The sequence below is a fragment of the Chanodichthys erythropterus genome, chromosome 24, assembly GCF_024489055.1.
Source record: "Chanodichthys erythropterus isolate Z2021 chromosome 24, ASM2448905v1, whole genome shotgun sequence".
NCBI classification, from domain to species: Eukaryota; Metazoa; Chordata; class Actinopteri; order Cypriniformes; family Xenocyprididae; genus Chanodichthys; species Chanodichthys erythropterus.
In genome coordinates, this window is record NC_090244.1 from 28,619,289 (window position 1) to 28,646,458 (window position 27,170).

Genomic DNA, 27,170 nt, shown 5'->3' on the forward strand with positions numbered 1-27,170 from the left:
AGGACTTGTATAGTGAAAAGATTCACCCAGGATGCCGGATGAGTCAAGAGAAAAGCGTTCTTTATGTCATTCACAGCTAAAAAATACTGATAAACATGGTTAAATCTATTAAATATTGAGTATTTGTATGTGCATCACATCACATGCTAAGATCAAATTCTATAGGGCACAACAGCCATTTTGCTATTCATTTTCTCCACAGGTAAATGTATTTTTAAGGAAAATGTATGAAACATTTCGGAAAGATCTGCCATGAGCTCAGAAGACGTTCAGTGACGATATATGTTTCTGTAGAAACCACAAGTCAGTGTAATTTCAACGTCACTTCTAATAAAATGTGTTTATTAGCCACATTTCCAGTGGAGAACTACACTACCCACAATCATGAGAAGAAATCCACCAATCAGAGAAGACGCTGTGAGTTGCTGTTAAAATACATTGTAAGTAAGTCAATGAGTAAATATATTTTTACTATGTTTTATATTGTACTGATTTTGATTTACACTGCAAAAAATGGTTTTCTTTTTCAGTATTTGTCTTGTTTTCTGATACAAATATCTAAACTCAAGATGCACTCATTTCAGGAGCAAAACAATTAGAAAGTCTTCAAAAGTCACAATTTAAGTGACTTTATGCTTTATGTTTTTCCTTTGAATGAAGTTTATTTTTCTTAGCCCATTTTTTAGCCAAGTATAAAATAACTTAATTTTGGTGAACGTAATATCTTCAGTCATTTTGCTTCCCAAGAAAATGTATCTTTATTTCAAAATGCTTTGATATTTCTACTGGAAAACAAGACAAAAGTACTTGATATATTCTTTGCAGAGTATTTGAAATGTTCGCCAATTGTTAATCCCCCCATACATTACTATGAACAAAGTCATAAGTCACATATATATATATATATATATATATATATATATATATATATATATATATATATATATATATATATATATATATATATATATATATATATATATTAGAGATGCACCGATACTAAAGTTCTCCACTGATAGCCAATTATTCAAAGTGATACCTGACAATACCAATACCGATAGTTTGGGGGTTCTGCCTTTTATACCTTCTTTTAAATTAATGATAATTTCATTATAATTAATAATTAATCATTATATTTTGATAGAAATGCAAATAAAAGCTTTATTCTCTCCATTTAATCAACTTGTTTCAGAGTAACTAGTATCAGTTATAAACATAAACACATTAAATAAATTCTGAAGATTAAATTAATATTTCTTAACTTTCTGAATGTTATTAATTCATATTATTACTATTAATATTGAACTTACAACCGATACCGATAGTATGCAAATTTGCTTATAATCCAATACCGATTATTGGCCAATATATATATATATATATATATATATATATAAATATATATATATATATATATATATATACTCTAAAAAATGCTGGGTTAAAAACAACCCAAGTTGGGTTAAATATGGACAAACCTAGTGATTGGGTTGTTTTAACCCAGTGGTTGGGTTAAATGTTTGACCCAACCTGCTGGGTAGTTTTATTTAACTCAACTATTGTTTAAAAATGACTGTATGTCTGGCTTAAAATGAGCCCAAAATATGTTGGAAATTAAAAATCAGACACATAATTACTAGAGGCAACAATAATATCAAAAGGTGAACATTCATTAAAAAGCTATTTAATACATGTTTATTATTTAATTATTATTAATTAAACATATTAATAAATGTTCATTTCCAACCTATCTTGGGTTCATTTTAAGTGATCAGTAAAGTAATTTTTAAACATTAGTTGAGTTAAATAAATCTAAACAGCAGGTTGGGTTTAAGATTCAACCCAACAGCTGGGTCAAAACAACCCAATCACTGGGTTTGTCCATTTTTAACCCAACTTGGGTTGTTTTTAACCCAGCATTTTTTAGAGTGTGTATATATATATATATATATATTATATATATATATATATCTCGTGTCACGAGATCTCAAGAGACTAAACGTGACGAGATTTCTCGTCGAGGCGAAAAGTAGTCTCGTGATGTTGCCATGACAGAGTGGTTAGGATGATTAGGAAAGAGTATGCCACCGCTACGTTTACATTACGCCTCCACTGTTGTTTTGCTTTGTATTTAAATAAAAAACATTTAATTCAGTTGGATAACGGTCGCCGCTGCTCCATATTTACAGAGTTACGCGCGATCGCTGAAAGTGAAAGTAAACGCGCGCGCATTCAAACGTGATCTCAATACCCGCATTTTGAAAGCGGCTCCCTGATGAATACAGATATCTGTCAATATGAAAGCTATTTTAGGCTGGTCAGTGTAGTTGTAACCATCTCTCAGCTCTGTATCAAAGAAAAATTTGGTCTTATTTGCACTTTGAATATTGAGAGAGTGTGATTATGGTTGCACTTATTGTAAAGTGTTACCATAAAAATGAATAACAGTTTTCTCTTACTCTTATTAAGCACAAACAGTAAGGTTTCATTTTATTAACATTAGTTAATGCACTGTGAACTATCATGAACTAACAATGAATGACTCTTTTTATTAACTAACATAAACAAAGATTAATAAATATATTGCTCATTGTTAGTTGATGTTGGTAAATTAATGTTAATAAATGAGACCTTATTGTAAAGTGTTACCATTTTTATTTATACTGTTTTTATTTCTATGATCAGTTTGTGGAAAGGAGTTCAGTTAGGAGGTCAAAAGCTCATAAATCATGTACAGTAAGATCTGAAGAGACTGAAATCGTACAGAAGAGAAGTCAGTCAGTTGAGTTTGTGGCAAAACCTTTTACAGTGCTTGAGTATTGTTGTCTTTTACTGCATATGATAATTCACACTCAGAAAGTAGAACTGAAATGACATTCATTACATGATGATTAGTTAAAACATTTCAAATACACCTGCAGAATATTTTTTCTAGTCATGTATTTCGCCATTGAGGATTTCTAAAAAATAGTGTGTAAAAATCTTCTCGTCTCGTCACACCCCTAATATATATATATATATATATATATATATATATATATCTATATATAAATATATATATATATATAGCAAAATAAAGTAAACTGTGACATATTATACCCAAAAATTCTTCAGACACTTTGACCTGACCATGTTTTTCTTAAGTGTTATCTGACATAATTAAAATTATTTTTTTTTTCTGACAGTTTAATTCTGAGATCTTGTCATATTTTATTACTATTTTTTAAACTATAGTGAATAAACTGAATGAATGAATGAAATGTTCAAGGCGTCTGAATACATTTTGGTTTGACTGTATATACACACATGTCACTGAGCTGTGTCTCCCGTGCGCTTCACATAAGGAGTGCTATTAATGTAGCAAGTTGCTGTCTATGTAAAGCATTCCAAATCAGTAAAAACCGTAAAAGGTAGCTGCCTATGTAGACAGCAGACAGTAAGGCGGCTCACTAGGTTTTTGAACTGAACTGCCATCTCAATCACAACTGCTGCTTACTCCTGATCCTAAATCTCCAAAGTCAGACAGGCCTCGTGATCTTTCTGCTGCCTTCTCCTGATATAGACATCTTATAATAAGACACAAGCAGCCCCTGGCCTGCATACATGCATGTGTAAAACACAACTCTGCAAAACACACTGATGGCTGAGCCGCATGCATGCGGATTTCATTGTGTTAGAGAGAAGCGCCTTTGCACCTGAGCGACGCGTGCGATTAAGATCTGGCGCACAGAGATCGTCGCTGAGGTTTTTGAGGATTGAGCAATCCTCACACACGCGCTTTCCCACAAAGGCCTAGTTCCACACACACACACATACACACACGGAAACAGACTCTAACCTCAAATCTACCTAATTAGAGCACAAGCCATTTTGAAACAGCCCTAAAACACAAAAACAGAGGTCAATAATGAGCTACAACACACAATGATACAACAGCAACAACAACAAAGGACAATATAATGTCAGATTAATATCATATTTTCTTGAAAAATTGGTTAAATGAAAAATACAACAGGGAAATACAAGCAAAAACAAGCTTTTCAGACAAAAGTAAATGGATTAAATGGAGTAAAATGAGTTGTTTATAGTGTGTGTGGATTTGTGTGTTTGTGTGGTTGGAGGTGTGATAAAGGAAAGCATTTTTGGGTGAGCAAATGGCACATTTTAGATTTCCATTTGAGACACACGTCTCATATCCTCCCAGAAATAAACTGCAGATGTAAGCTTTTTAACAACACGTCGAGAACGCAATACCTCAGCCGCAAGATCACAGTTTGGTCAAATATCAGTGCAAATAAGAAGTGCGCTGGTCCTTTTTGCTCTACAAAAACACATTTAACGAATGACTCTAAACCAGAATAACTCAATGCTTCTTTAAAAAGTTTCGTGAACGGCAAAAAAATAGTTTGAGTGAAAGCCGTGCCCTCAGTGTCACAATGTTTGCCATCAGAACTGACCTCTGACCTCCTACTCGGACATGCCTACCACATGAGAGATGACAGTGTCCATCAACTCAAACAGACACTGGGACCAATGGGCTCACACATCAAACACAAAACTGAGGACGTTTTCATGAAGCTTAGTCATATACATTGAGCATCTGGCAGATATTACTCATATTTTTAATTTTCACATGTGTTTTTGTTTAATACATCAGGTTTCATGGCTCATATAGACGAAGGAAAAAACAGCTCATTTTTATTCAAAGGCCTGTAAAAAAAAAAGGTTGTGTGCGACAGCAAACGTTGATCATGCTGATCAATTAGAGACCTTAGAAATGCATGTGACAAATTTGATACAGTAGGTTTGAAAGGGTTAAATAAGTTGTGAGAGTAAACAAACTACAGCTATTAGATTCAAGCATCTAGTGTTTGGCCTACTGGACATAAAGAATCCAGAGATTAATATAATATTAGCTTTAAACACACACACACACACACACACTGACAAAGAATATACAGCACATTTATTCATCCTTGCTTTTTCTCTGATAAGACACACCATTCTCCATGAACACAGATGCATATCAAGATTTATTATTCCAGAAATAACTTCCATTTGTCCGTTCTGAGACATATCCCAAAGCTAATCTTGCTCTGTTAGCATTCAAATTACCTATTACGCTAGTTAATACGGCGCTGTGTACGAACATGGCGCGAGGTGAGAGGGCAGCTGCTACAATGCTATCATACATAAAAATGCTCTCTATTCATATCTCTGGCATTTAAATTCCACAAGCTAAACAAGCGGCGTGAATCACGGCCTGTTCATTCTGGAAGGATAATATCGTATGAATATTTGATTGTTTCCTTGAAGGGGTGTTACGTGGGCTAAACAGAGGAGCGCTAGTTTGTTGACAGTGCAGAAAGGCGTCTCAGACTAGGATTTTTTCCGCCCTTGTGTGGTTTAAATTACTGATGTTTATCATTTAGCGCTGCGCTAGCATTCACTGATGACACAGTATACCGGCTGGAGAGCCGTCAGTCACCGGCCTGATGCTACACTTAGTCAGTCAACACGCACGCTGGCAGTTTTGGAAGGCTAATATGCTACCGGCTTGAAACATGCAAAAGCAACTCACATAATTTGAGTCGTAACTGTTTTTTACCTCATAATCTTTTTGTGTTTTTATCCATACCTATATATTTCTGCTGGTTAGCAGAGTTAAGCGGTCTACGCTGCTCAAGCTGGTTTGGTCTTGATGGTTTTAGAGGGGTTTTGGGCACTTGACCAACAGCACTGGGAAACCGGCTAAACACAAGCTTGGTCAGGCCACAAACTAACCCACCAGTGTTGTATTTGACACAAGCATTTCTAAAGGTCTCTAAATGATCAACAGGATCAAAACATTGCTTATAAAGCTGCCACACACAATCTACTACTGTACAATCCTTCTGCCGTCTGATTGATAACTTGCTATTATGTAGTACAAACGTCCACCTTCAGCTCATGGTTCACGTGTCTTCCTGCTGTGCACTGATTTTATCAAGTAAATGTAAGAATATATTTGATATTGGTAATAATATTTCAAGATAAACACTTACTGGACTGAGGCAACATTGGTTTCAATGAATCATGTTCAATTGTAAGTGTCAAATATCCCGCTAACACTTTACAATACGGTTAATTTATATGTTAACTAACATGAACTAACCACGAGCAATACATTTGTTATAGTATTTATTAATCTTTGTTATTGTTAGTTAATAAAAATACAGTTGTTCATTGATTGTTCATGTTTGTTCATCATAACTAATGTTGACAAATACTACTTTTGATTTTAGTAATGTATTAGTAAATGTTGAAATTAACATTAAGATTAATAAACGCTGTAGAATTATTGTTAATTTTTTGTCCATGTTAACTAATTTAGTTAATTAATGTTAATTATTGAAACTTTATTGTAAAGTTTTACCAATATCCCAGCTAACAGAGAAGGTTCTCAGAACGTTTGTTAAAAGTCTTTGATAATGTTCTCAAAACATTAACACTTTATTTTTGTTCATGGAGTGCCTTTTTTCATCTAACATTTTTTTTTTTTTTTTTTTTTTTTAATGTTACTGCTTGTTTCAGAACGTTCAAAAGTAACAGTCAAAAGAAACTTTCCAATGATGTTTGCAGAATCGAATGTTCCCTTAATGTTTGCAGAACAAAGGAAAAGCGTTTCTGAAACATTTACAAATCTGGACATTTTGAATGTTCTGAGAAATAATGTTTTCATAACTTAATGGTAAGTTTATCAAAACGTTCTTAGAGGCCATTCACACAGTCTTTGCGTCTAAAAACACGCTCAGGAATGGTTTTAAAAAAGCGCAGTGTAGAACGCGAGAGTCTCGAGACACGCTTGAGACGTGGTGATCCAGCTTACAGTCTCCAGAGCGATACTGGATATGGCAGTAATGCAGGTGAGAGCACTTTATTACAGTTCATCTGAGTTTATTTACAGATATAAAGTCTATAGATATAAAGTTTTTAAAGGCATGAAGTCTTTATAATATTTGTTTACTGTTAGCTGTAACAAGTGTTTCTGCGTAATTCGCTGTGTATGTTGATGATAATGCAAGGGAGAGAGAGAGTTTATGGATAATATTTTAATGCACACTTACAGTTTTATTAAGCTCTTACAGTGATTTTCTAGAGTGAAAATGGATGCTTCATATTTTGTGTGAAGTACAATAAATGTCATAAAACTCATCTGTATAGTTTTGTCCATCATTCGGACGGTACAACAGACTTGTACTAATATAGTTGATAAAAACAAGAAGACAATATAAGTTATAACCGTAATTGAACTAAACTATACCTGTTCTATGCAGCATATATTCTCAGTTTCTGACTGAATCCTGACAGGGGAGAACGAGCTCTTGAAGCTCCGCCCTCTCAGGCCGATCGCAGCAGCTCATTTGCATTTAAAGGGACCGCACTGAAACGGCTCGTTTTTGCTCAACCAGTAAAAGTGGCAATTTTAACATGCTATAAAAATTATCTGTGGGGTATTTTGAGCTTAAACTTCACATACACAGTCTGGGGACATAAGAGACTTATTTTGCAAAATGGGGCATAATAGATCCCCTTTAATATCAGCATGTGCACCAAAATGCATATTTTTGCTCAGTTTGGGCCTCTGAATAAAACTGAGCTGTTTTCCCTCCATATTATCATATTATCACTGTATCACAATATATAAGACTTTTGTAAACTTTTTTTTTTTAATTATATTTTGTCCAAAAAAAAAAAAATTATATATATATATATATATATATATATATATATATATATATATATATATATATATATATATATATATATTAGTGTTATAGACAGTGTTAAAACAGAAAGCTGCCCACTTAGGCTTCTTTAACAATATTTCCTGAAATATTAATTAAATATTAATTATTAATTAATTTATTTTATTTTATTTTTTTTTATTTAAAAAAAAAAAAAAATTGGGACTTGAAAGACTGAACTATGCGACCATATACTAAACTTACAAAAAAAGTATTGTGGTGGTACTATGGTAAAGTCATGGTATTAGAGAGCAATATCATGGTACTTTGATTAAGAGCATAGCTTTGAATTATTACTAATTAATTATTACGGTAATATTACCATGCCCAGAAAACTACAGATTTTTTTTTTTTTTTTTGTAAACATAATATTAGAAGAAGAAGTTTTATTCATATAGCACCTTTCCATAGCTCAAGGTCGCTTCACATAGTGCTATACAATACATTTGCACATCCACATCCACAATACAAACACATAAGGCCACAATGTCCAAAATTCATACTGAAAAGATAAGTTTTTAGCTGAGTCTTGAATGTAGGCAAAGAAGATATATTACGAAGTGTAAGGGGCAGTGAATTCCATAATTTAGGTGCATTGATAGTTATTAGTATTTTCCCACTAATAACTAATATTTCCCATTAGATATTTCACAGTATATAAAGTATTTAGAGTGATTTTATTATCTAGTTAAAAAACCCTTGACAATAAACAGTTGTTCTGGAACTTGTGTCCTGTGATTTAATAATCTAGCTTTTAAATTTCTGCATCATCATATAGAGTACTCGCAACAGTCAATTAAATAAAGTAACGAGCCCCTGCTCACAAACATTACGCACAAATTAAGCGCACAAGAATCTACATCGTAACTAACAAAGATGTGCATCTATATAAGAGTCCTCTAAACGTGAAATGTGACTGTTAATCTTCTTTAAGGAGGAAGCGTAATCTACGCATATCTCTCTATTCAACTTCTATCTTGAATCAGATCCCGGGAACACCTCGCCTCCCATAAAATATGAACCAGCGAGCACGGGGGAAAAAAAAGCCCTGCACAAAGGCCGCGGCACTCCTGTGGAAAGAAATATGCAGATGGAAGTTGATGTATGAAATTAACCTTTGCTTTTCTAACTCCTGTCTCTGGCTCTCCAAGCCCTGCCTCACATGTAGCATACAAATGACCGGCCGCCGCTCCTGCATATTGATTCTTTAGTCTCAGGGAATTCTGCTTTCCCCTCCTCCTCCTCCTCCTCCTCCTCCTCGTCTGCCTGTGTTTCCCACAAATCTGCGTGGAGGACAGTGGGGAATATGGTTTATGGGAGGAAGGGCTCGTTTCTCTTTTGTGTACACCGTTCTTTAGCATTACAAACTAGCTGCTTCTCACGCCGAGCACGAGTGGAAACGCACGATACCGGAAACCGTCTGGCACCTTGGGAAATATACCGCAGGGGTTTATAATACCCTCAATGTCTTATATGTAATTAAAAAGGACATGGACAGATACATAAATACATAAATAAGCAGAAATTAAATAATGAACAAATACTGTAAAGGACAGTCAAAGTAAGATTTAATAACTTGGTCTTGAACTAACTTGTTTATGTGCACTCTAAAAAAATGTTGGGTTAAAAACAACCCAAGTTGGGTTGAAAATGGACAAACCCAGTGGTTGGGTTAAATGTTTGTCCAACCTGCTGGGTAGTTTTATTTAACTCAACTATTGTTTAAAAATTACCGTATTGCTTGCTTAAAATGAACCCAATTTTTTGTATTAGCATTTATTAATATGTTTAATAAATTAACATTTATTAATAAGTTTAATGAATAATAATTAAACAAACATTTATTAAATTGCTTATTAATAAATATTCACTTTTTGATTATTATTGTTGCCTCTAGTAATTATGTGTCTGCTTTTTAATTTCCAACATATTTTGGGTTCATTTTAAGCCAGACATATAGTCATTTTTTAACAATTTTGAGTTAAATAAAACATTTAATCCAAATGCTGGCTTTAAAAAAACCCAATCACTGGGTTTGTCCATTTTCAACCCAACTTGGGTTGTTTTTAATCCAGCATTTTTTAAAGTGTACAATGGTAAATAAACATGGTAACCATCGTTTGTCCTAACCAAATGTGAAAAGTTGAAGAAAATTAGTTAGTTGGTTTCTACTTTGCGGACTCATGTAATGTAGCTCCGCCCACTGAGAAAGTGGTCCAAAATCCAGCTTCACATAGCTGTAAATGAATTATAAAATATATTCTGATTTGGCTGTTTTTTCTCATCAGCCACATTTTTGCATCAGTAACAACATCTATCGACATAAGTGTGGTATTTTAAACCCAGGCTCATTGGAAAAAACGTGCCTATGGTGCCATTTCTTGATATTACGTTGCACATTGCGCAGCACTTTCAACGTAGGTTATGTCCCTCGCATTACAAAAACACACATACAGAGTCGCACGCATAAACTTCATGATGTAATCTATTAGGTTAGTCTAGTGCGCTTTCACTGCATGATTTAGTCTATTAAAATGCATTTATAATGCACCCAATATTCAAGATAAGGGGGCAAAATACCCTTGTATGTCTTTTATATTTATATTTTTTAATATTGTTAATCAGCATTATTTCAAATGTGATATTGATTTTATACAACAGTTCAATAAACAAGAACTTAATATATAGTGACTGACATTTTATACACAATATTGCCTATTTTCAATTTATTTTTCGCCAATGAAAATAGTTCCAAACAAAGCCACAGGACGCATCTCTGAGCAACACACAGCGGTGAATGAATGAATCGTTTGAACGAATGATTCAATGACTCACTCTTTAAGACAGTCAAATATTTTGTTCCTGAATGAATCAGCCGTTTGAATGAATCTGTTGACACTTAAAGGATTAGTTCACTTTTAAATAAACTTTTCCTGATAATTTACTCACCCCCATGTCATCCAAGATGTTCATGTCTTTCTTTCTTCAGTCGAAAAGAAATAAAGTTTTTGATGAAAACATTCCAGGATTATTCTCCTTATAGTGGACTTCAATGGGCACCAAACAGTTGAAGGTCAAAATTAGTTTCAGTGCAGCTTCAAAGAGCTCTACACGATCCCAGATGAGAAATAACAGTCTTATCTAGTGAAACCATCGCTCATTTTCTGAAATAAAATTGAAAATTATATAAGTTTTAAGAATAAATGCATATCTTGAACTAGCTCTCTTCTTCTTCTCTATTAGAATTCCAGCAGTGTAGACGCTGCTAAGTGTATTACTGCCCTCCACAGGTCAAAGTTTGAACTCATTTTTACATGCAATATGCTAGTTCAAAAGTATATAACAATTAGTTCAAACTTTGGCCTGTGGAGGGCAGTAATACACTTAGCAGCGTCTACACTGCTGTAATTCTAATAGAGAAGAAGAAGAGAGCTAGTTCAAGATGAGCATTTATTCTTAAAACTTATATAATTTTCAATTTTTTTCAGAAAATGAGCAATTGTTTCACTAGGTAAGACCCTTATTTCTCATCTGGGATCGTGTAGAGCTCTTTGAAGCTGCACTGAAACTAATTATGACCCTTTTTGGTGCCCAGTGAAGTCCACTCTAAGGATAATCCTGGAATGTTTTCATCAAAAACCTTAATTTCTTTTCGACTGAAGAAAGAAAGACATGAACATCTTGGATGACATGGGGGTGAGTAAATTATCAGGAAAAATTTATTTATAGTGAACTAATCCTTTAATAACTTACTCATTGACAGTGACTTGCTGCCTATCTTTTCATTTTTTATTACAATAAAAACTCCCTTATGTGTAATTTAAATGTAAGTAGCCTACAAAACTGTTCATTTTAACCTTTAATATTATAGTGGTTCCCTGTACAGCATTAGTTGAGACATTTTTTTTTCTGATTCACAAGCTTGTGAATCAGAATCAAATTGAATCATGACATTTGTGTCAATGCCCAGCCCTGCTGAAAAATAATAAATGCTGTTGGTGTAATACTGCCACTAGTGTTCACTTCAGCTGGAAACTGGAGTGAATTTTATTTATGTTTTTGGGCTTTTGCCAAAATGTATGTAGAGGCAATAATGACCATGGTAACTAGTTTTAGCCCACATACCATTACTAAAGTTATTTCAACAAAAAAAATTGTAACTTGGTATTGGCCAACAATGTCATTAAAAACAAGTCAGAAAGATTCAAAAAGCTTCTTACACTGTTTGAATGAGTTTCCAGATTAATATATCATGATTTCATAGTAGTAACACACACAGTTGTAACTTCTGCATCAAACTATTGGCACCATGCTAAATATTTCCTGCAAGGGAAGCACAGAACGATGGGTTCTTGGCACAGTCAGAAAAACACTGCAGCTTGCTATTAATTTGTGTTATTAGTCTGATATGAAGGAGCATTAGGAGACGTGCTGAAAGACAACTATAAGAGGCTGTATACAGAGTTCCCTCGAGGCCAGCTGCTCCTCACTATAATGAAATAAAGACAGTGATGGTGGCAGAGAGAGAGTGACACAAATGTATGTGGAGGTGAAGAGGTGGCCAGGCCACTGCTGCCGTAATCACATCATCTGCTGGGACAGACATCCCACCTGGAGGAGGAGCGGAGAGAGGACACACACCGCAGAGAGAAAGAGAGAGAGAGAGAGACCGGGAACTCGGGAGGAGAAAATCAAAGGACACCGCACTGGCCTACTGAGATCTTTTGCATGCTAATGTAAACCATGAAAATAAGAATGTAAAATAATTAAGAAATAAAGAAATTTTTGTTTAAATATTTCTTAGATTGTGATTGATATATACCTAGGATGGCTTGAGGCTGATTAAATCAATCGATAATTTCATTTTTGGGTGAACTATCCCTTTAAGTATAAGTCGTGACGTTTCTATCATGTTTCACATTATGCTTTGTATTTTGTTGTGTTCGTTTGTGTCTCTTTGTGAGGACTTTATTTGCGAGCTTTTCAGTTCTGCTATGAATCTAAACTAGTGTTCACCATTTCATCATGCCTCACTTTGTCATTAAAATACGTAACAAATTCATTTAATAACTGCTGTAATCTATTAAAGGTAATGCTATCAATTTTAGCATTCAGCTAACTGTACCGACAACTGCTGACCAAAGGCGACAATCACTCACAAACTCTGAAGACATGTCCACTAACTCAACATCAGCAAACTCAAGCATGCAAAATGATTGACAGGTAGAGAGTTTCTGATTGGCTAAAACAGTGCAGGCCGCTCTGTCTCTGCAGACTATGGCTCTCACAGATACAGGTGTGATGTCTCAGGATCCCGTCAGGAAGTAGGAACATATTATGCATTTAATTCCAAACAAAAAGCTTGCTGTTTGTTATTCATAATTCATGATTAGCCATCCTGAGCAAAAAGTGTTTCTCCTTCCCTCCTAGAATCGTTCATTCTACACACACACACACACACACACACACACACACACACACACACACACACACACACACAGGGGCGTTTTGGTAGAAATCTACAAAGAGGGACACACAGAAATCCACACTCCGGCTCTCAGTAATGTCATTGACAGGCCCACCCCCCTCCTCATGACACAGTCATGCCCCATGTCCACATCCAGACAGGTTTGGACTCATTTTCCCAGAATTCCCACTGAGCTGCTCTGCATTGCAGAACATGCTCGACGGGGGGCCCTTCTGTAGTCCCTATTTATAGCCGGACGCCGCATCAACTTTCTCTCTTCCTCTCCGGCACAGTCAATGCACCTGCCAAAACTCGCTTTCTATACAGCACCAGACTGAGTCATTTAAACAATTCAGACCATCTTAATATGTGCAATATGAAAAAAATAACCAATTAAATCAAACATTAGGAGAGCTTTTGGACAAGATCAAGACTCCAGGTCCAACCCAGCTAACAAAAATGTGTTTTAAGAACATATAACTAACGTTCCAATTAAAGGGGACCTATAATGCCTCTTTCACAAGATGTAATATAAGTCTCTGGTGTCTCTGTGAAGTTTCAACTGAAAATCCCCCACAGATCATTTATTATAGCTTGTCAAATTTGCCCCTATATGGGTGTGAGCGAAAACACGCCGTTTTTGAGCGTGTCCCTTTAAATGTAAATGAGCTGCTGCTTTCCAGAAGAGGGCGGAGCTTTAACAGCTCAACAACAACAAAGCTGGAGAATCTCACGCAGCCAAAATGAGGATTGTCAGTAACGGTGTTCAGCCTTACATTGTTCAAACCGGAGTGGACACTGATGGAGAGACTCAGGAAGAAGTTACAACTTTTAGACGTTTCTGAATGGTTAGTGGATAAATTGATGTAGTTGCTGTGGAGTTGATAATAAGATCCCCTTCCTAAATCACAAGGGGAACAAAATCTGAGCGGCTCGTTTTTTCACGCGTTTGCAGAGAAAGGCTTGCCAAAACAAACTTACTGGGTTGTCCAACCCAGTTTCAAAGCACTTAAAAAGTCAGATTTTCATGATACATCCCCTTTAAATTATAGAAACGTTATTTCTGAATGTTCTCAGATCTTTCAAAATGTCTTGTCTTTGTTTTTTTTACACATTCTGTTCAGGGATGGGCATTTCAAGCAAAAATAATATTCGAAAATTGCTGGGAATTATTCGAATATTATTCGAAAATCGCACCCCTCCCCCGCATGCACGCATCACGCATAGGCTAATGTACACACACATAAACGGAGAGAGGGAGAGAGACCACAACAACAAAGCAGTACAATGACAAACCCGCTTAAATGGACGCTTTAACATTTTGATTTGAAACCAAAACTTCTACCGTCCTCTTTTCAGTCAAGAGTGAGGCGAGGTGAGGTGAAATCTGACTGACTGTTGCTGATTTGTGCTGCGACTCTCGTTCGGCTTGCGCTGCATTGAGTAGACACATTTATATTTTAATGATTTTTATTATTATAAAAAATAAATAAAAATAAAATAAAAACGACGGTGTGTGATGGTGCCGTGGTGGGTAAGTGTTGTGGCTGAACACCGCCTATCGCAGCAAGCTTACCTCAAGCCATAATGATTTTAGGCTGCCTAAACACGTTATAACATATTGTGAACAGATTGAATGACGGCACTTATGATAAAATTAATTTTAATGTGTCTTATATGCCACACAATGTCTGAGTTTTAGGTGCGTTATTGGCAGTGTGCGCCACACGCTGGTTACAAGTCACCACCGCATCAAATGGGGAATTTTTTTTAAGACGATAATCGCACAACCTATTCGATATTCTATAATTAAATAAAATTTCTATAATCCACTTTCATATTCTTCAAAAATCTTACACTGTATGTCCTATGCCTTCTCTATTCTGATTACGGAAAAAAAAAGAAACTGGTGCCGCGTTCATTTCGTAAGTAGAATAGGGAAGGTGTAGGACATTCAGCGTAAACGTTTTGAAGAATACAGAAGGTAGAAGCATGTGCAAGGCGATAATTTGTGTTTATAAAGCATAAACGGTTGTATTTTCGAAAATGACCAATCGTTTCTCTAGATAAGATCCTTATTCCTCGTCTGGTATCATTTAAAGCTCTTTGAAGCTGCACTGAAATTGACATTTTGACCATCAACCGTTTGGTGCCCATTGAAGTCCACTATATGGAGAATAATCCTGGAATGTTTTCATCAAAAACCTTTCTTTTCGACTGAAGAAAGAAAGACATGGACGTCTTGGATGACATGGGGGTGAGTAAATTATCAGGAAAATTGTATATGAAAGTGAACTAATCCTTTGAGGAAACATTAAGTTCTATTATTTTACAAACATTATGGGAACGTTACTTTTTGAACGTTTTGAAGCAAGTAGTGAGTGGTAACATTTAAAAAACCTTTAAGAAAAAAAGTTCCACGAACAATGTACCTGTATGAATAACGTTTCTGTGTTCATGTTTTGAGAATGTTACCAAAGAATGAATGTGCTATTACGGTTACTGGAAGATCGTTTGTTTGTAACTTTGAGAGAACCTTTCCAGAATGTTTCCTTTGGGCTGGGAACATGCTCGGCTCCGACGGACCGACAGAAAGACAGGTTTGGCCTCCAGAACGCTGAGACATGTTTACTGCAGACACTCAATCCAACCCTCAGGCATTACGTGCCTATTTACAGTAGAGTCTATTGATAGCAGCAAACTTCATAGTTTATTTCAATTAAGAGATAGGAAATAGGAAATCACATTTAAATCAATCACACCTCTCCCCGGGCTGAAATCAATGCCGCCTTTCCAGGGGTTTCTACACAGAAGCGCCACGTTCCGATATCCTCTCGTACACTTCATTGCCAGCTGCGTGTGAGTGTGTGTCCATGAGTGTAGTGTGTGTAAGTGAAAGGCTCTCGATCAATGCTTCCCACAAAGGCATTACTTGGGAGGGCGGACGTATACAGAAGCTTTTTAATGGAACACAACCTACATTAGTCGGGTAAAGGAGAGATCGGCTTACGAGGCTAAGAAAGACGGATATTTCTGCAGTCAGAGGGAGAGAATGCCGGATACGGAGGGCTCATTGTAATGAAATTACTATTCATAGTCTTTTCTTCAAATGGCTGGACGCTTAGTGATCAGATATATAGAGTCAATCGCCACAGGCGGATGTAAATGTGTCCCGCGAAGACAACAAAATGCAGTTTACAGCACACATTCTCTCACGGGCCGCATTAATGAAACATGAGGGGAATGAAGACTGATCTGATTCTAAAGAAGTGTAAATAAACTGATGCATACACTATTTTACATAATTGTAATAATTTATGCAAGATTAATTGGAAACTAAATAAAGAAAGTGACAGAATTCTCATTTTTGCACAAACTATTACTTTAAAAAATCCAAATGAAAGGGTTAGGCTATCTTTGTAGCTAAACAAACAGTAAACCTCCATCATTTGAATCTTTAAAGTTTTTACAAGGATAATACTGGTCTTTCTTAACACTGTCCACATTTATTCCCAAAAGGCTATTAGCCAAGCCATGATTTTAACTGTGTTCTCCTCTGTGCAATTAGCTCAGTGATTGAATATTGAGGTTGTGAAGATGGATAGGAGTCTTGAGCTGTGATCTTCCTTCTGGTCAGGACATTACACTGAGAGAGAGAGCGAGAGAGATAGAGTCACTGCTTACAGTCCTCAAACTCAGAAGCATGTGTCCGGGGTTGAATTGTAACCTATTTCAGTCAGTTTATTGTACCAAAAAGTCATAATTTTGCTATTTTCTAGCCTTAAAGGAATAGTTCACCCAAAAATGAAAATTTTGTCATCATTTACTCCCCCTCAAGTTGTTCCAAATCTGTGTAAATTTATTTGTTCTGCTGTACATGATATTTGGAAAAGTGTTTGTAATGAAGCAGATCTCGCCCCCTATTGACTACCATGGTAGGGTAAAAAATACTGTGGCGGTCAATGGAGGCGAGATCTGCATGGTTACAAACATACTTCCAAATATATTCCTTTGTGTACAGCAGAACAAAGAAATGTATACAGGTTTGGAACAACTTAAAGGGGGAGTAGTTGATTGTCATTTTTGGGTGAACTATCCCTTTAAGGCACTTTCACATTAAGAATAACTATAAAGCTAACGTTAACATACAATTATCAGAAACACAAGCTGCAGTTTTGTTGTCGGTCACTTTAAAAGGTGAGTGGATTCTCATTGGCTGTCAATGTTTATATTATTGTTCATTAGCTGGAAAAATAATCATCCTGAAACTGATCATCATACCTCTGTGTTTATAGTTGTGGATTTCCCCCTATTCTTATAGTTTTTGATTATTAAAAATATATAGTTGTAGTTATAATCCTCAGTGTACATTTAAATTCCAATTTTCCTTTTTAGTGTGAAACCAACGTTGATTACAATTAAACATTGATTAATAAAAAGTACAGGAGAAATTAGAGCAGCACGTTTCTGGATAAAATGAGAATCACGATTTCTTTGGTTTCAAATAGAGATCATGATTCTCCCACGATTCTGAATATACAACTAAACAAAATAACATCTCATTTACTAGAGGTTCTGGCAAAATATCAATTGCTGGACTCGTGTTTAATGTTTAATTCATATTAATTTGAATTAGTTTTGAATGAACTCAATGGCTCAAATACTTGTTTCATTGCTGAATGAATCAGTGTTTTTTAACAAATCTTTTGAATGAATGATTCATTGACAAATAAATTTTTTTACAGTCAACTGTCGCCACCTAATGACGTAACTTGAGTGATACAATTGTTATTTGAAGTGCCAAGTTAGTTTCAAATGGTGGTGTGCTCCATTTTGATCGCTACCGTAGACATCAGTGTTTATATCCAAGCTATAAACTTTTATCTCAGTACTTCTGTGATAATTTGGATATTTGTAACAGAAATAGCTACTGCGTAGTTAAAAACTGCTGTCTCTGGATCAGTGCGGCAGCACAAACACAGATTTGAATGTTCTGGTATTATTTTGTCAAAGGTTTAACACACATGTGAAACATTGTCATTAATAAAATGAGATTGTGTGGGTGTTTGAATAGAGATTGCGAGCTTTTTACAATTAATCGTGCAGCTCTAGGCGAAATGTGTATTTACTTATTAGGGTGTCGCAATATTAAGCCAAATTTATACTTTTTATGTGTACATTGTGCGTGATATAAGTTTTGTCATAAGCATAGTATGCTGCTAACTTTAAGTGCACATCTTGATTTTTCTAACCTTGTACACTCTGTAAAATCAACTCGCACAATTTAGTTTGTCCACAAGGTAACACTGGTTCAGCCTATTGTTTAACAGTCAAAAAATAAACTGAAGAGACGGAACAACAACAAACTACAAGAGATGCAACAACAGACACTCGCAATGACGTACATTTGTGTGAGGCAGTTCAGAGACACGCAACTCTAGTTTAAAAGAGTACGAAGACATTTTTATTGCTTATAACATCTGGTGAAAAATAGTGCAGACACTGAACAAAGATGAATAGGTCTGTGTGATATGACGATATATATCGTTACCACAAAATAAAATGTCCATCGTTAGAGATTTTGCTATATTGTATATATATATATATATATATATATATATATATATACCTGCCTCTCTCAGAAGGCAATCGCAAATTTAGAGACATGCTCAATGTTAAAGTGTATTAAGCACAATAAGTAGGGGTGGGCGATATATTGATAGACACAATTAGCCAGTTGAAATTTGTCAGCTGGTAGAGATTTTGGACGATCGTCTCTGTCGCGTGAGGTTGCTTTGCTGCACGGTCACGAAAGATTATAATTTGCATGAGTTTTTAAGCATTCCAGTTTAAAAACAAGTTATTTAAAATCGTTTAAGTGCAATTAGCAGCGAAAGACAACTCATTTCAGCATATGCACGCGCTCTCTGAGTGTTTTTTGATGCCTAATTGGGATTGAACGGTTAAATACACATACATATGTGTCAAAGTGACCACATATTTGCAAGTAAACAGAATAATTTATGTCTTAAGTGAAGGTAGAGCTGAGAATGACAAGGCTCGAGTTAACGGATCGGTGCAGTCAGTCTTAAAGGGACAGCATCCAAATTTACCTGCTGTCATTATAGGCCAGTTTGGTGTTTGCAAACAGCGATGACGTTTTTTTTGTGGGCGGAGCCTACCTAGTTGCAGAAAACGACATCAGTAGCAGTCTATGGAAGCCACGGAGCAAATTAATAAAAAGTTAATTTCAAGTTTATAGCCTATCTCACATTTCTGACTTTTATTTCTTGCAAAGTTTATATCTCACATCTCCGGAAAGGAACAGAACTGTGAGATATAGGCTACTCTATCTTTTTTTCCTCAGAATTGCAGGTTTATATTCCACAATTCTGACTTTTTTCCCCTCAGAATTGTGAAATAAACTCACAATTGCGAGTTATAAAGTCCGAACTGGGAGATATAAACACACAAATACAAGAAAAAAATTCAGAATTGTGAAATAAAAATGTTTAAAAGTTATCTATGTAAAATGTTATAGGTTTAAGAATAATTTCTTGCTGTAACTTCTATGTATGTATGTATGTCCTCTATGAAATGCATATGTGAATTTTATGTATTCTTACTGTTTACATCAAATTCATGCTTTAATAATAGACTAATCATTGCAGGTTTCTTCAGTCCAGTCTGTGACTTGCAACATAAACATCTCCGTTTAGCTTCAATGAAGACTATATTTTTTGCATTCCGATATCCAGAGCACAAAAAAACATTTTCTCTTATTCTCTGAATTGTGTACATTTTCCTCCACTTGCTACCACTATTTTTCTGCAACCACTATGTGACGTAACTGTGATGTCTGCTCCAAATGGGTCTATTAATGCATTATTACAAAAAAAGAGAGAAAATCTCTCACTGATTGCTTTTGTAACTTTAATAAGAATAAATGTATATTTAATTTATATATTAATTAATTATAAATAATTGCATTGTTTGTATACCTTTGATTACTTTATACATTTTCTAGTGCTTGGTCTATTTCGTCTGTCTTTGTTCTATTGTAGTTTGTAGTTTCTTTGCTCTTTCTTTATCACAGTTCATTTGTCTTCAGTAAGCTTGAGAGTTTTTTAGGCTAGTATTATTTGTTTTTAATTATATTGAAATTGATGATAATTATGAAATTTCAATTATATGGAAAATTTTTCTTTCATAAAAATCTTATTAAAAGCAAAAATAACTATATCATGATATAAAATTACTCATATCGTGATATAAGATTTTGGTCATATCTGCAAAAGTCGTTTACAGCCATGTTCACTCCGGTATTTCGCTCGCATCATCATGTGTTTACAACAGGTTTACAGTGGAAGTTCGATCATAGATTTGAGTTCGATGCATGATGTCTGTGCTTCGATGCGGCTGTACAGGCACATAACATACGTCATAACTAAACGTATCTGATTGGCTTACGGGTAACCAATGATTTTAAACTTCAGACAAGCGCCCCCTAGCGAGAGAGTAAACACTTCTCTATTATGCCATTCCAGACTCTGTCTACGAAGCAAAGTGAAGTAGCAGAGTCTGGTATTACCAGGCTAATATCTCCCAGCCCTAAAGATGAATCTTTCTAGTGTCGACCATCTGTTCATGCTATGCCTACACTGAAAGTCTATCACTGCATCCGTAATCAAATACTTTACTACTATATTGTAGGCAAAAACAGTACACCAACAGAGTAGTATGTCCAAATACGTAGTATTCGGAAAAACAGTAGGCGAAAAGTCCGCGGATGTCCTGCAACTTCCGGCGAGGTTCTGAAGTGTACATCTGATGGACACTTTACTATCCCATGAAGCCACGGGAGAGGATTTATGAATGGCAGTGAAGCGACGCAACTGACGCTGGTAGGTCACATGATAATGACATCATGGTGGATGTAGTACTTCCGGATTACATTCATACTACGCACACGCATACTATACAGAACATACTTTTTTAAGAGTTCAAATTCAAATGTAGTTCAAAACTGAACTATGCTTTGAGCTTTAGCTTAGCAACATGCTAATGACAAATTCTACTGATTGATCATCCCGTGCAGAGTTTGTATTTGTGTAGTGTGCAGTTTATGATGTTGAGGAAGCTACAGAGCTCCGTGCCAATGGAGAAAGACGACGTCGTGAGCCATTAAGATGAATGGGAATGCTAACGCTAATAGCCTTCTCCCAGTGTTATAGACCACCTTGAGCGCGGCAGCTCAGTAGGTTTTGGAACAGCTATTGTGTGTGTCTAAACATTTGGATTAAAGGACGCATTGGAATATTGTATTCCTGCAGAGCGAAACACCGATACCCGGCTTACGCTTTAAAGCATTCCCTGTTCAATACAGGAGCAGAGCGCAGAGGAAACACACAACAGGGAACCGCTCGTCTGACCAACACCTCCATGAGAATGATGATTGATGTCTCATAACATCCTGAGAAAAGAAAGTTTATGGATTAAAACATCGATCCGGCTCATCGAGCACCGCGGCCGCTCCGATCAGCTTGATCTAAGGTGTAGATGTTTCTCAACCATGTGTCCTCAAGTAAATCTCAACAGCAGATTCAGGTCAGTTCAGGTGGAGGACAAGCTCAAACAGCAGCAGTCCTCAGCCACGGATACATAAAGCACAGAACGCACAGTCAGGAGTGTTTTCCTCCAGAGACCTGCAGTGTGTTATCTTAACAAAGGGACTCGTCTCTCTATAAATTACCCTCCCTCCGCCCGCGCTAATTAGAGACGAGCGACATGAACCGGAGCTAAAGCCGAGGCGTTCACAATTACACACACACTATCCGCTCGGCTCGAGTGTTTGTGGGCCCCTAGAAATGTGTAGAGTATGTACATATTGTATTTGCTCCGGATATACTCTGAGGAATATTTTATTGCTCAATGCTTGCTCTTTCAAAGCTCAGTAGATGTGATTGAAATTGTTTTATCAACATTTAAAGGGATAGTTCACCTAAAATGTAAAATGCTGCCATCATTTACTCCAAACTAGTATGAAAAAAAAAAAAAAAAGATATTTTGAAAAACACTGGGGTCTAAACAACACTGGACCCCAGTGGTTTTTACTGTATAGACAAATAAAAAAATTAGGCATTTTTCAAAATATCCTATTTTTTGTTCCACAAAAGAAGTCACACAGGTCTGGAATAAAATTTTCATTTTTGATCGGATATTTTCCCAGCTAACAGCGATCGTTCTCAGAACTGTAGCTAATGTTCTGGCAAGGTTCTCTCAAAGTCATGAATAAATGTTCTTCCGGTAACATTAACAGAACGTTAGTTCAATGTTATAACATTGAACAACTCAAAACATACACACAAAAACATTGTTTATACATTGTGGTTTTGTTTGTGTTCTTTTCTGTAACAATTTAGTTGGATGTTCATCTAATATTTTTGTTTCGGAACATTCAGAAACATTCAAAAGTAATGTTGTGAAAAAGTACAAATGCAATACAAGAAAAAATGTTTTTGAAACATTAAAAAACTGGACATTTTAGTCAAACGTTCTTAGAACATATTTTTCTGGGTAACAGGGAATGTTCCCACAACTTTCACTAATGTGTGTAAAGGTTATGTAAATGTTCAGGTAAATGACATTTATTGAATGTTCTTATGATGTTGAGAGAAACATTCTTAGAACAACATTTTCGGAACAGATGTATGATATCTTTACTTGAGGAACATTCTCATCATGTTGAGGGAAATCACTCTGAGAACAACATTTTCGGAATCCTTATAATGTTTTTTTTGTTTTTTTTTACTTGAATGTTAAAGGTGCTGAAAAGGAGGTTTTGTTTTATGCATTTTTGCAATATTACTTGAAATTGTCTTTACTAACTGATAAAAGACTATTTATTAGGTGCACTGAAAGGAATAATATCAATATACATCATCTGTGCACGAGGTAGGGCCTTAAAAACATCAGCCAATCGTTTACGCGATCATCGAGTAAACAATTGGCCCTCTGGCTTGTCAATCACTGCCGTGACGTTCCTTGTGAGAGACTCTCCAGTAACTTTCCACACTCCACAGGCGCCGCATGCAATGTTTTTGTCCGGAGACAGGAGTAACAACTGCAGATTATGAGTTACCTGCGGTGAGTCCGACGTAATGAATCCACGAACACGACACAGCGAATGCCGGTGGTAAACACTCGTGTTCCAATACTCATGCACGAGTTTTGGGAGTCGTTCCCACGAAAGGAGGGGGGCTGTTCTTACGCATGCGCTCATTTAAAAAACTCACTAACAGTCTTTGGTCTCTCAGTCGATGAAAAGATCCTCTTTAGCACCTTTAACGTTACCTTCCTCTTCTTGGAATATTACAAATAAACATTCAAATAATATTATATTGTTAGTAGAAAAATAAGGTAAGGAGATTTTTCTAGTAACATTATCGTAACTTTTTAAATAGCACTGTAATCGCGGTTGTTTTAGCGTTTTAAAAACACTGTTCCTACAACGTTTTTAGAACATACATTTGTTAGCTGGGTTGAAGTATCAGATAAAATATTCACAATTAAATGAAATTGGCAAATCTGAGACATTTCCTAGACTTGTTTCTACCATGAAAAAAAAAAAAAGGTTTTAATTGTGATTTTTTTTTTTTTTTTGAAAATTCTGACTTCACAATTGTGAGTTTATATCACAGAATTCTGACTTTATATCTCACAATTCTGATTTTTTCTCACAATTGCATGTTATAAATTCAGAATTGCAAGATACTGGGCCCTATTTTAACGATCTAAGCACATGGTCTAAAGTGCATGACGCAGGTGCACTTAGGGCATATCCGAATCCACCTTTGATAGGACCGAAAAAATGGTCGACGCACCCGATGCATGTTCTAAAAGGGTTGTCTCTAGTCTTTTAATGAGTAATGGGAGTGTTTTGGGTCTAATGTCCAATAAACCAATCAGAGTCTCACCTCACCTAGTAACGCACCAAACAATGCGCCTGAACACACAGCATGCTCATGGGCGCACAAATGAGCGCAAATGCATTTGCTATTTAAACAACGTGGCGCTGGATGTGAAAATAATAACTGCGTCGAGCAAAAACACTTGCGTCGTGCCTGGCACCGCATTGCCCATATGATAGCGCCAAAAAACTCACAATTCTAAAAAAAAGTTAGAATTGTGAGATAAAAAGTCGCAATTATCTTTTTAATTTTTTATTTAATGGTGGAAACAAGCTTCCATACTTCTGAAACTATCAAAGGGACACACAAGAGAGTCTTTTTCTCTGGAATTATACAGTATCTATGCAGAATACTTCATCAAAGTCTCCATTTAATCTCATTGCTGCCTAGGAGAAATGTTTGTGATTTTCTTTGGTATGGGTTAAATTTCAGTCACTCACAAACACACACATCATCGGCGGTATATTTGTCTCGTGGTGGCGGTGTTCAATCTTCTTAAGGAATAAATGCGTGAGAGAAAACAAACCACCGCTATCTGTGAGCTCAAGATATGACTGTGCTCTGGTCTAATACTCTTATGTAAACCCAACACAATCAACCACAACAAAACACTCGTGCCACGAGCTCAAACCCTCCTGCAGATATTAGACAGTTTGGTGGTCTGGAGACGGTGAGGGGCCGTCGGCCCTGGAAGAGAGCGACTGATATCTACATTAAAAACTGTTTCACGAGAACCTCAGTGTCCCGTCGGATGTCTAAAGCCGGCACTTTAGAAACACAAACAGATAAAAGAAGCAAGTTAGACAAGGAAAATCTCTTCTGGTAAAAAATAACAGGATGCCGATTTCACACTAAGCACCCAAAACAAAAGGATGAAAATATCAGTGGTGACAAATAAACGGCAGACAGTTATAAAAAAAGATTTAGAAACAGGATACAAAATAAATATAGAAGTGTGTTTTTTTTTTTTATTGGTATATAATTATGTATACATTTTTCTCTTTTTGCTTCTACAAAAGAAGTCATACAGGTTTAATTGTAATAAAAAATTTCCCTAGACTTTTTCCCAGCTAACAGGGAACATTCCCACAACGTTCACGAATATTTTGTAAAGGTTATGTAAATGTGAAGATAAAAAACATGTATAGAACATTCTTACAACAATATTAATATCTGATACGAGTCCTCATGATGTAGAGAGAAACGTTCTTACATTGCCCGAGGAATACCTGCCATATAGCAATATTAATTATATATTTAATATTCAAATATTTTAATTGCTCGTTTAAGACTGATTACCACTCTTGAGTGATATTAAGTCACTTGTCCAGCATCATTACCTCTCAAAGACCATGAACACACAGTGGGGTTCCTTCATTCCCATAGGTTTAATTATGAAAGACGGATTATAGAAATATGATAAAGAACGCTAAAGAAGTCCAGATGTTTTGGCCATATTGATCGAGTCCACAGATGTTTACACCAGCTGTGTTAACTGTAATCTTCTGACTAACATCAACATCAGGCAGTTACGACACTGTTTGCTTTTTCCTTTTTTTTTTTTCTCCATGACTCCATCATCCATTATGTCTGTAACAACACAAAGCGCAAACACATGTACATGAATACTCATATTTACCAGCAAACATTTGTGTTTGGTAAAGAAAAAGCTACCAAATGTAATTGTAATAGCATTTAAAGGATTAGTTCACTTCGGTATTAAACATTCCTGATAATTTAGTCACCCTCATGTCATCCAAGATGTTCATGTCTTTCTTCAGTCGAAAAGAAATGAAGGTTTTTGAGGAAATCATTCCAGGATTTTTCTCCATATAGTGGACTTCACTGGGGTTCAACGGGTTGAAGGTCCAAATGTCAGTTTCAGTGCAGCTTCAAAGAGCTCTACATGATCCCAGACGAGGAATAAGAGTCTGATCTAGAGAAACCATCTGACATTTTCTACAAAAAAAAATAAAAATGTATATACTTTTTAACCAGAAATGCTCATCTTGACCTGCTCTGTGATGAGCCACGCATGACGTAATCATGTTGGAAAGGCCACATGTGATGTAGGCAGAAGTACCAAGTGTTTACAAAATGAATGTACATACACCAAGTCAAACGGCCTTTACAAAAAAAAGGTAAAACAACTATGTGGGGCGATTTTGAAGTCGGAGGAGTTTTTCGCCCTACTTTGGTACTTCTGCCTACCTTTCCAACATGATTATGTAACGCAGAGCAGTGCAAGATGAGCATTTGTGGTTAAAAAGTATTTAAATTTTTATTTGTTTTAGAAAATGTCAGATGGTTTCTCTAGATAAGACTCTTATTCCTCGTCTGGGATCATGTAGAGCTCTTTGAAGCTGCACTGAAACGGACATTTGGACCTTCAACCCGTTGAACCCCAGTGAAGTCCACTATATGGAGAAAAATCCTGGAATGTTTTCCTCAAAAACCTTCATTTCTTTTCCACTGAAGAAAGACGTGAACATCTCTGATGACATGGAGGAGAGTAAATCATCAGGAAATGTTCATTCTGAAGTGAACTAATCCTTTAAAGGCTCTTAATGGAACCATCAATGCCAATAAAGAACCTTTATTTTTAAGAGTGGAAATAGTAATAAAAAAATTATCTTTATTATTATTTTATATAGTATTCTATAATTACTGTCTCTTTTGTAAATCTCTTAACGTTATATACCATCATATACCACAATGTAAAAACTATTGTGACCAGTACTGGATACTTCATGCTCTGCAAACAACGTCTTATTGAGATTCACAGTTCAAACAAACAGGCTAATGTGTCTGAATGCTAAATGATCCATGGACGCATGTGAACGTCGAGTGACCGGCCAGGCCTTCAGAGGGCTTTAAACCACCAGCAGACAGTCAGAGAGCACACACACACACAGGAAGAGACGAGACAGTGAGGAAACGAGGGAT

At 35.9% G+C, this 27,170-nt stretch overlaps 1 protein-coding gene across 2 annotated transcripts in view; it reads right to left on the reverse strand.

Annotated features, from left to right (window-relative positions):
• Positions 1–27,170, reverse strand: part of mafb (MAF bZIP transcription factor b) — a 98,525-nt gene that overhangs the window by 31,827 nt on the left and 39,528 nt on the right. The window contains exon 3 of one of the 2 annotated variants that reach the window (XM_067379020.1): positions 25,357–25,814. The exons of the other annotated variant lie outside the window; for it this stretch is intronic. The gene's annotated coding sequence lies outside the window, so the exon portion shown is untranslated. Of the gene's footprint in view, positions 1–25,356; positions 25,815–27,170 lie in introns of those variants that run through there. 2 annotated transcript variants of the gene reach the window in all.